The sequence below is a fragment of the Hipposideros armiger genome, unplaced genomic scaffold (assembly GCF_001890085.2).
Source record: "Hipposideros armiger isolate ML-2016 unplaced genomic scaffold, ASM189008v1 scaffold_63, whole genome shotgun sequence".
Taxonomy (NCBI): Eukaryota; Metazoa; Chordata; class Mammalia; order Chiroptera; family Hipposideridae; genus Hipposideros; species Hipposideros armiger.
The window spans coordinates 471,398-480,904 of record NW_017731413.1 but is presented as its reverse complement, the minus strand read 5'-3'; the positions used below and the strand labels follow the sequence as shown (position 1 = coordinate 480,904).

The window sequence follows — 9,507 nt, the reverse complement described above, 5'->3', positions numbered from 1 at the left end:
GAGAGGTGGTGGAACCATGAAAAGAAATTGGGGAGAGAGAAGGGAGGTGACAGTTCACTTTTAGATGATGCGCACAGAAATCTGGGTAACGCAAAACCCCCAGAAAGCAGCCTGAGGAGAAGTGGCTTTGTCACATTCCCTCCTGTGGGGCTCTGGGAGTGCGTCCTGGGAACCTCGAGATGCTCCCAAGGTTCCTTTCCATGTTTATATCATTTAGCAGGGAAAGGATCGTTAATGACTAATCTGTGTGTCCATGGGCACGGAGCCAAGGAAGAGATGCTGCTGACGGGCCGGAAGGCCGCCTGTGATCATCCACAGCTTTGGCTAGAATTCTCTCCTCCTCTTCCTGGATTCACCCCAAAACAAACCCGGATTCTGAGCATTTGTAGAAAAATTGCTGGGATTTGGAGAGGAAGACTGGACTCAGAAACCTCCCAGGGCCTTGAAAGTTCATCTCCGACCTGAGACAATCTGAGTGAGTGCCTAATTCCTCTGGGAGTGGGGTGTCTGTCTAGCTGAAGGCAACAGAGGGGAAGGTGGCTTTTAAAGTTTCTTTACCATCATGAAGTTTGGTGGAAGAATACATTCCAAGTGAGTGGCATTGGAGATGAAATCCTGAAAATTAAACAAACAAACAAACGAACAAAAAAACAAAAGCAAATGAAAAGAAGCAAAAGTTACTGGGTCTGACTTACCTTATTGAAAAATAAGTTGCTTACCTTATTGAAACATTATTTAGGAATATCTTTTTAACATCGTGGTCACCCAGGAAAATCACTGGAGACAGTACCTGTTGGAAATGTCTCTGTTCTGATTCCATAGACAAGCTGACCTGTATAATGTGCTATATTTTGGTCATTTATGAAATCCTGGTGTGAGTTCCTTGTCAGATGACTTGGAAACTAGGACTAGGACAATGTTGAAACTATACTTAATTGAAAGTTTTTCCTGGGAGGAGAGTAGGTTTAAAAAGCTTTCTCTTTTGACTTCCGTTGTAAACTCTTCTGTTGCTTTCCGTTTCTCATATTAATAGCAGATGGAAATATTTTCAAAAGACAGAAAATGTTAGGAAGGACTTTATTCAAATTGTCCAAGGTCTGAATCGACAGCTAAGGAGTCACCTTGTCTGCTTGTTGCCATAGCGGATTACCACCTAGGAGGTAAGCCTGGGTCATTTCTCTCAGTTGGGTTTTTATTTAGGAGTGAGGGGCAGAGGTTGGGAGCCATGTGCTTGACTCACTTTGGATTCTTGCTCTGGGAAGCTCACCTAGCTTTTAAGAAATCTGGTGTTGCCGCTGTTACCTACGAGCCCCCTCAGCATTACTGACAAGACGGGTAGAGAAAGGTTTTGGGGAGCCATCACTGTGTTTCCAGCTGTGATTTAATAAAATGATACACACCTTCATCGCTGAGTCGCCTCCCCCCCTAATTTTGGACCTGTGCCATTTGCACCGTGGACTCTTCTGTTTTGCTGAGAATGTTGCAACATGGCTGATGCAATTCTGAGTTAGCTGATAAAATATTGGCTTGCAATGACACTCTCTTGTCCTGAGACCCTTCCTTGGGACTTGTAGCATTGTTTTCCAGCCCACACCTCTGCCCCCTCCCCCCAGGTGGAGAGGGAAAGTAATGTAATCTTTGTCCTTCCTTTTATCTCCACATCTCTCAAATCAGGCCAGATTGGTTTTCTTTTCTCTTCTTCTTCTTCTTCTTCTTCTTCTTCTTCTTCTTCTTCTTCTTCTTCTTCTTCTTCTTCTTCTTCTTCTTCTTCTTCTTCTTCTTCTTCTNTTCTTCTTCTTCTTCTTCTTCTTCTTCTTCTTCTTCTTCTTCTTCTTCTTCTTCTTCTTCTTCTTCTTCTTCTTCTTCTTCTTCTTCTTCTTCTTTTATTAGTTTCAGGTGTATAAAACAATGTACTAGTTATACATTTCATCGCTCACAAAGTGATAACCCTCCTCCCCCAATCTATTGCCCCTCTGACATCATATATACCTATTACAATTCCATTGAATCTATTCCCTATGCTGTACTCCATATTGTAATGGAACACCCAATAGTTGTGAGGCCCTGAGAACTTGGGGAGGAAAAGAAATGTGTGTGTGCATGTGAGTGTGTGTGACAGAGCTGATTGAATGTCTACTAACATGTCACAGGCTTTACCTAAATTGCCCGTTTCCTTCTCACAGCGACCCTGCCTGGAAGTTTTTCTTATACCAATTTTTCAGATGAGGAAGCTGAGTCTCAAGGAGGATAAATAACCTGTGTATGGTCACACAGTTAGGAAGGAGCAGGACCTAAACATGAGGGCAGGTCTTTCTGCCTTCCTTGCTAGCCTCGATATCGTTGGAGGCTGGGAAAACCTGAAATCTGGAACGGTGGGAGAGCAGGTGAACCAGCCTGCAAACATTTCAGCTGGACAGGGGAGATTTGTTAAGCCCCAGTACAATTGTGAAGATTCGTAAGATCTTGTAGAGTATTTTCTAATGACTGCACCATGAGCAGGGAAAGTGGAAAGTTTTCAGCACTATTTGCTTTCAACCAGAGGTCAGCCTAGGAGAGCTGATTGGAGACTTCAATTATCAGCATCTTAATTAAAGGCTGCGCAAACCCACCAGGCGTTGTGACTAGGGGCGTCTGAGAGGAGCTCAGAGCACCTGCTGTTCCTGGAGGCTATGGGTTATAATTGCCATAAGAATGCAAAAGGCTCATGTCAGTGGGTGGGTAGACAAAGGAAGGAATGAAGATATCTGTTCTTTTCTTGATAGGGAGTGTTTTCTCTTTATTTTGCTCACAGACTCATTTTTCTCTTAAATTTTGGCAACATAGATCATAAAGGGGCTAAAAGAAATATGAACAATTTTCTTCTCCCCGGGTATTTTTTTATTGCTCCTATATTTTCTATCAGTGGAAAAGTAGTTACAAGGCAACACTATATGAGTGACCTTAGTCACTAAGCTGCATGGGAGGCAAAAGTCATCGTTATATTAAAATATCCACCTTCCTCTTTTCTCTCCCACCTCCTGCTTCTCTTTGCCATCCCCTAACCCCTTTGCCCACCCACAGTGAGTGATTTTTCCCCCCCTCAGTTTGCCCCTTCCCAATTTTGGAGATAGAGGAATGTCTGCTATCCTTACTTTCTCTCCTCTTTATAAATTTGTGTCAGTACAGCCCTATTATAACATAACTTGATTGCGAAGTGAAATATTGCCCAGAAAATCAAATATTGCCCAGGAAAATATACTTGCCCAGGACAAGAGAGCATCATCCCTGGCCAGCACTTTGTTAGATCTAAGAATTATAACAGAGCTCTGGTGACTAAAATTAATATGTATGAATAGAAAATAAATTTTTATTAATCTTTTTAAAAGATAAAATCCTAATAGAACTTTGAGATTTTTGGTTCCCATTTGAAAGAGATTTAGAAGGTTCATTCCTGGTCCCAATGATCCTGGGATAACTTGAATCCTTTATACTTTTAATGTCACCAGTTCAAAGCAAAAAAGAAACAGCATAGCTTTGCAGTTTCCAATCCTGGCAAATGTATTTAACATGGTCATCTGGAAGACATGGTAAATAAATTACTTGTCCATGGAGAAAATAGTCCTGCTGAGGGATCTTGCTGATCAGAGAAAAGCCCACTGTTCTGGGGCTCCGATTGCCCAGATGGAGCAGAGAACTACCTGCTACCATTTCCTAGAGAGCTACGGAAATGCTCAACATAGATGCCAAGTCCACACCAGACTGTAGCTTAAGGAGCAAATGCTGGTTGTGGTCCAGGGTTAAGAGGTCGGGACACAGTAATGTTACTCCAAAGTGGCTGTGTGGGGGATCCTTATCCTCCTGGAGTCCAGACTCTTAATCTGAGGCCATGACTGCGTTTCAAGGGGCCAGGAACCCTTTGAGACTTTTTTTTAAAAAAAAATACATGTATTTTGAAGAGGATTTTTAGGGTAGTGAAACTATTCTGTATGATACTACAATGGCGAATACGTGTCACTATACATTTGTCAAAACCCATAGAATGTACAACACCAAGAGTGAACCCTGATGTAAACTATGGACTGTGTATGATGATGACGTGTCATTTTAGGTTCATCAGTTGCAACAAATGCACAACTCTGGTGGGTGTGGATATTGGGGGAGGTTGTGCCTTTGTGGGGATGGGGGTATAAACAACTCTCCCAGAGAATTTAAATGTCCCTGCATAAAATATCCAACTATATAATTGGCCGAATGGAGAATGGGGAATGATATCCTCAATGCATTCATCTCATAAAAAAATTGCAACCTTCTAACTAAGTCTAAAATCTTTCTTTCCTTTCCCCAAACCTATTCTCCTCTACATTCCTCTTTCAGTGTTAATGCATGTAAAACCACCTTCGTCATTTCAACCACAGTCTAATATTTTATACTGTAGGTGGAACACAGTGTATGCAGCCCTTTCCCTGTTGATGGTCGGTAGGTGATTGTCATTTCACCATAAAAAGCAATGCTGCAATGAACATCCTTGTGCACATGGGCAAAAGTTTCCCAGGGATGATACCTAAGAATTACAATTGTATTTTATTTTAATATACATGCTAAAGAGTTCACCAAAAGGACTAAAAACGATGCACTCACCAGCAGTGTATGAGACCACGTATTTCCATACTCCAAATTTTAATATTATCAAACTTAACAAGGTTTGACAATCTGATAAGTGGCAATGGTATCTAGTTATACTAATTTGCATTTTTCTAACTGTTAATCAGTTTTATCCGTTTTTTTATGTTTATTGGCCACTTGTATTTCCCCTTTTGGTAAATTTCCTCTTTGTATCGTCTGCCAATTTCTACCCTGGATTGTTTATGCTTTCTGTTTTTTATTTATAGGAGTTATTTACTTATTGTTTATACTAATTTTTTGGCTGTTATTTGTGTTGTAAACATTTCCTCCCAGTTTATTTCATATACTTAACTTGGTTTATGGTGTTTTGATTTCTGTCTTCTTAACTTTAATGTACTCAAATTTATTCTTTTCCTATTTATTTCTTGTTTAATAAGTCCTTCTTGATCCCTACATTCATAAAGATCATAAATGTATTCCCCTATATTTCTCCCAAAAGTTTCATCATTTTAAAGTTTTTAATCCACCTGAGACTTATTTTAAAGAATGATGCAAGATAGAAATTTTTATTTCCCCTCCAAAGGAATAGCCAATTTTGCTGACACTATTTCCTGAGTAGGCCATTCCCCCTCCACTGATTTAAGCTGAATCCACTAGCTCAGTGTAGAGAGTGGTTTATGGTAGCTCAGAACACAGCACGCTCTTCTCCCTTCCTATAGCCACTTCTACTGCATGACTGATGCCTAGTCTAATGCCTACTCCTTCAAGACCATGTTCAAGAATCAGCCCTCCACCCTCAGGAAGACTTCCCTCATTCTCCTAGTCACAGCCTTGCTGAAAACCCACCAGTGGCTTCCATTTCGTACAGAATCCAATCTCCTTACCACAGTCGCCAGGCCCTAGGAGAGCTGCCTCTTCTCAGTCCTTGTCTCCTGCACTCCCGCCTGGTTTCCCCATCCTCAGGCTCGCAGGCTCTTGCTGTTCCCCCAGTGCTCCAAGCCCTGGCCCTTGGCACTTGCTGCCCACTTGCTTCTCTGCCTAGACTTATTTTTCCCGGGCATGACTTACTCCTTCTGATCCTCCACATCTCAGTTCAAATGTCCACTTTTCCAAGAGCTCCTCCCAGATCACCCTCTCCAAATCAGTGTCCAACCACGTGACAGTATCCCTTCTCTCCTTTATTATTATCGCCATTGGAAATCGTATGATTTGTTTACTTGCAAATTCTCCATCTCGCTCACTAGAATGTAAGCCCCATGAAGACAGTGATTTTTTTTCTCCTTCTGCCTCATCCATTACTCTATTTCCAAGACCTAGATCAAAGCCTGATACAGAGTGGAAAATTAGTGAATGTTCAATGAATGAATGTCCTTGCTTGTGCTCCTAAAAGGACTTGTGCTTACCTCTATGACAGCAGTCTCCACACTATTTTAGTTGGGTTTTCCTTCCCTGACTTTTCCAGTAAGCTCCTTGAAGGAGCATGATTTTTGTTTTCCTTTAAGAACATCCTTCTTGCCTTTGAGTTGAATCCAGGGCTTCCCCTGGGCATGAAATGTTCATGGCTGGAAAAAGTTCACTTTTTCCCTCCCCTTTAAGTATGGATGACAGAGATCTCCAACAAAATACATGTTTTGCCATCGACAACTAGGTCCACCTAAGAAAAATGTCACCAAGGATGCTGTCTTTGGCTGTGAAGAGTTCATAGATAACCAGCACGGGTAGCTGGTTTTTATCTTTATCTTCTCAGAGCTGAGATTCTTCTAAATCAGAGTTAAAGCTATTAAACGGGAGCAGAGTGTTTCCAAGGTCCCTGCTTGCAAATGCTTTATGCTAAATCAGAGGAGCTTTGTAGCCCATGAACTTCCTGTGACACACAGTGTCTAAACAAGTAAACATCGATAATCAGAAACGGGGAGTCCAAGCTGCTAGTCGCTATGGGTCTTATCACATTAAAAACAAACAGTGCATACCATCTCTGAAATTATTCCTGGGTCCTTAAAATAAGGCTTAGGTTACACATCCTACAAATAAACATAAAGTAAAATAAACATTTTGTCCCTGCTTTGTCCCCAAAACTCAAGGCTTAAACTTTGGATCATCAGGCTTCTTTCTTCGTCTCCTTCCTCCTTTCTCTGTGCTGGTCAAGACTCTTCCTTCCCATCTCCACAGATCCCACCCTGATAGGCACCTGATTACCTCACTTCAGCAACAAATTTTCTGAATAATCTTCCTTCTTCCACTCTACCCCCGCACTCTGCCCCCGTCCCACCTTTTCGTTAGAGTAATCTTCTTGAAGATACATCTCTTTGTGCCACCCAAATTTTCCAGTAGCACCTCATTCACCACAGTTAGGGGCTCTAAACATCTGGGGAAGAAACTACTTTTTCCTCAAAGTTTTAAAAATGTGTTATGTGTAAAAAAAAGAGAGAATTTCTCTTTAAACTTGCATATCTTTACAAACAAAGAAGCTTTTCACATACATAATTTCATTCTATCTTTTCATTACAAAATATTTCCAAAATGCAAAAAAGTAAGTAATATCATCAACTGCCTTGTATTTACATCCCCCCCCGACACACACCAGCTTAAGAAGGAGAGCATTTCAGACACGACAGAAATTCCCCATGTACCCGCCTAGTATTTCTGCACCACTGTTCTGAATGTAGGTTCATTACTTCCATGCATGTCCCTGTGGGTTAGAGCAGGGATCACAAGCTTTTTCTATAAAATCCAGCTCGTGAATATTTTAGGCTTTGCAGACCATGTGGACTGTGTTGCAACTACTTAACTCTGCTGCTATTGCATGAAAATAGCTATAGATAATATGTAAACAAAAGGGCAAATTTGGCCCATGGCAGGCTGAACTTGGTCCATGAGTCATAGTTAGCTGACCCTTGCATTATAGTACCACTGGTAATATGCAGCATTGTTTTGCATACCTTTAAACATATATAAATTTTATCAAATTGTATGCATTATTCTGCAACCCAATTCTTTTGCTAAATATGATGTTTCTCAGTTTACCCACACGAATATGAATACATATAGTCCTAATTTATTCACTTTAAGTGCTATATAGTATTTGATTGTGAATATACTATTTCTGTATTGTAGTCATTCTCTTGCCAATGAATATGCTCTATTGGAAACAACACAGTGAACATTTTTGTACATGTTACCCTATACGTGGGCGGGAAAATTTATGAACCATTCACCTTCTAATCTTTACAGCAGACTTATTATTTAGATTTTTACACCCTCATTCAGCTGAGGCCCAGGGTATAGTGTGGGGTGGGAGGGATGTGAAGTGAATAGCTCTAAGTCATACATAAAGCTATGAAAGGTCAGAATGGGTTCACCATCCTAACCTTCCCATGCTTTGTCCCCATGGCATTTCTACTAGACTACAGCCATTATTCATGTGTACTCATAACACAGCTAGCTGTAAAAGGGGAATACAAAAGAAATACAAACTATAATTCCAGTCTTCCAGTTTATAATCTGGTGATCTAGTGGAAAAGACAAGGCCGATGAAGTTAAATCAGTAATTTCCACACAAGGGGGAGGAAGATACATGACAGAGGAAGCATTCATGGAGAAGTAGGGACGCTCATGGAAAAACACGTACAAAACTGAGAGACACAGGAAACACTTGAGTAAATGGCGGCATACCTTGTCCTTGAAAGGCAAAATTGAAATGATAAAGATGTAAATCTTCCTACCTAAAAATATAGGTTTGGAACCATCTCAAACTCCCAAAGAAACTTTTTTAAAGGATGTGATACAAGATGTGACAGTTTATCATAGAGAACAAGATGAGAATATCTTAAGAAGTGTTGAAAAAGAATGAACCATCATAGGAAAGGATGATATTGGTATAAGATGTAACTGCATGATCGATAGAAAACTAAATTCAGTTTCAATTGAAGAAGCTTCATAAATCAATGTGAAAGGAATAAAGTATTCAACAAGCAATTCTGAGAAAAATTCACCTTGTACCATAAACTAAAAATAAAAAGCAACAAAAATAAGTTTTAAAATCGAACTTATTTAACTATATACAATGCAAAACTTTTCAGGTAAAGATAAGTAAAAGGCAAATGAAAAGGTTTGTAGCAAATCCCCCAGAATGCTAATACATTCAGGATACAAAAAACTTGTTTCAGTTAATAAAAAAGATGAACCCTTTCATAGAAAAATAGCAAAGAACATAAACAGAAAATGGAAAGAAACTATCATTTATATTTATGTTTATGTTTATATTTATATTTATGTTTATGTTTAGTGACAAAAAAATGTGTACACATTTTAAGAAGGGAAAACTGTATTAAAATTGTAATACTAAAGATATACAGATAACAAAAGATGAATGCAACTGATGTTTGACTTCTGCTATTACAGAGGTGCTCAAAGTGGTTACCATTAGCGTCCAGACAGTTCTAATTATGGCGAACTATGTAATGCTTGAGCAATGTTGACCAAAGTGTCCATTTGTATACATTTTTGGGGGGCACCCTCGGTATATATATTTACATATATATATATATATATATATATATATGTAAAAAGATTTCAATTTCACTAGTAATCAAAGAATGCAATTTAATGCAGTTGGAGGATTTGTCACCCAGCAAATGAGAAAAGGTCATTGTAAGTAGAGCAGGTAACACCAATGAGGTGCAGCGAGAAAGGCACTCTTATCCACTGCTGGTGGGGGTGTAAAGTGCACAAAAAATTTATAGAATGCAACTTGGCATTTTAGAAATGTTTTTCTGTATTGTCTGAAGTTTCTGCCATGGCCTTTTTATTTTAAAAATACTTTCATTAAAAAGTAAAATTTAACAGCTTTTCAAGACAACAGTGCATGAAGGCAGGGACGTCTGTGGGCCAATTCAGATGCTTTTC

The 9,507-nt window shown here is 39.6% G+C and overlaps 1 protein-coding gene across 1 annotated transcript in view; it reads left to right on the top strand.

The window, feature by feature from the left end:
- The first annotated feature begins 364 nt into the window (after window positions 1–364).
- NR1H4 (nuclear receptor subfamily 1 group H member 4) overlaps window positions 365–9,507 on the top strand; it is a 78,386-nt gene continuing 69,243 nt past the window's right edge. The window contains exons 1-2 of the mRNA XM_019641668.1: window positions 365–475; window positions 1,034–1,160. The gene's annotated coding sequence lies outside the window, so the exon portion shown is untranslated. The remainder of the gene's footprint in view (window positions 476–1,033; window positions 1,161–9,507) is intronic.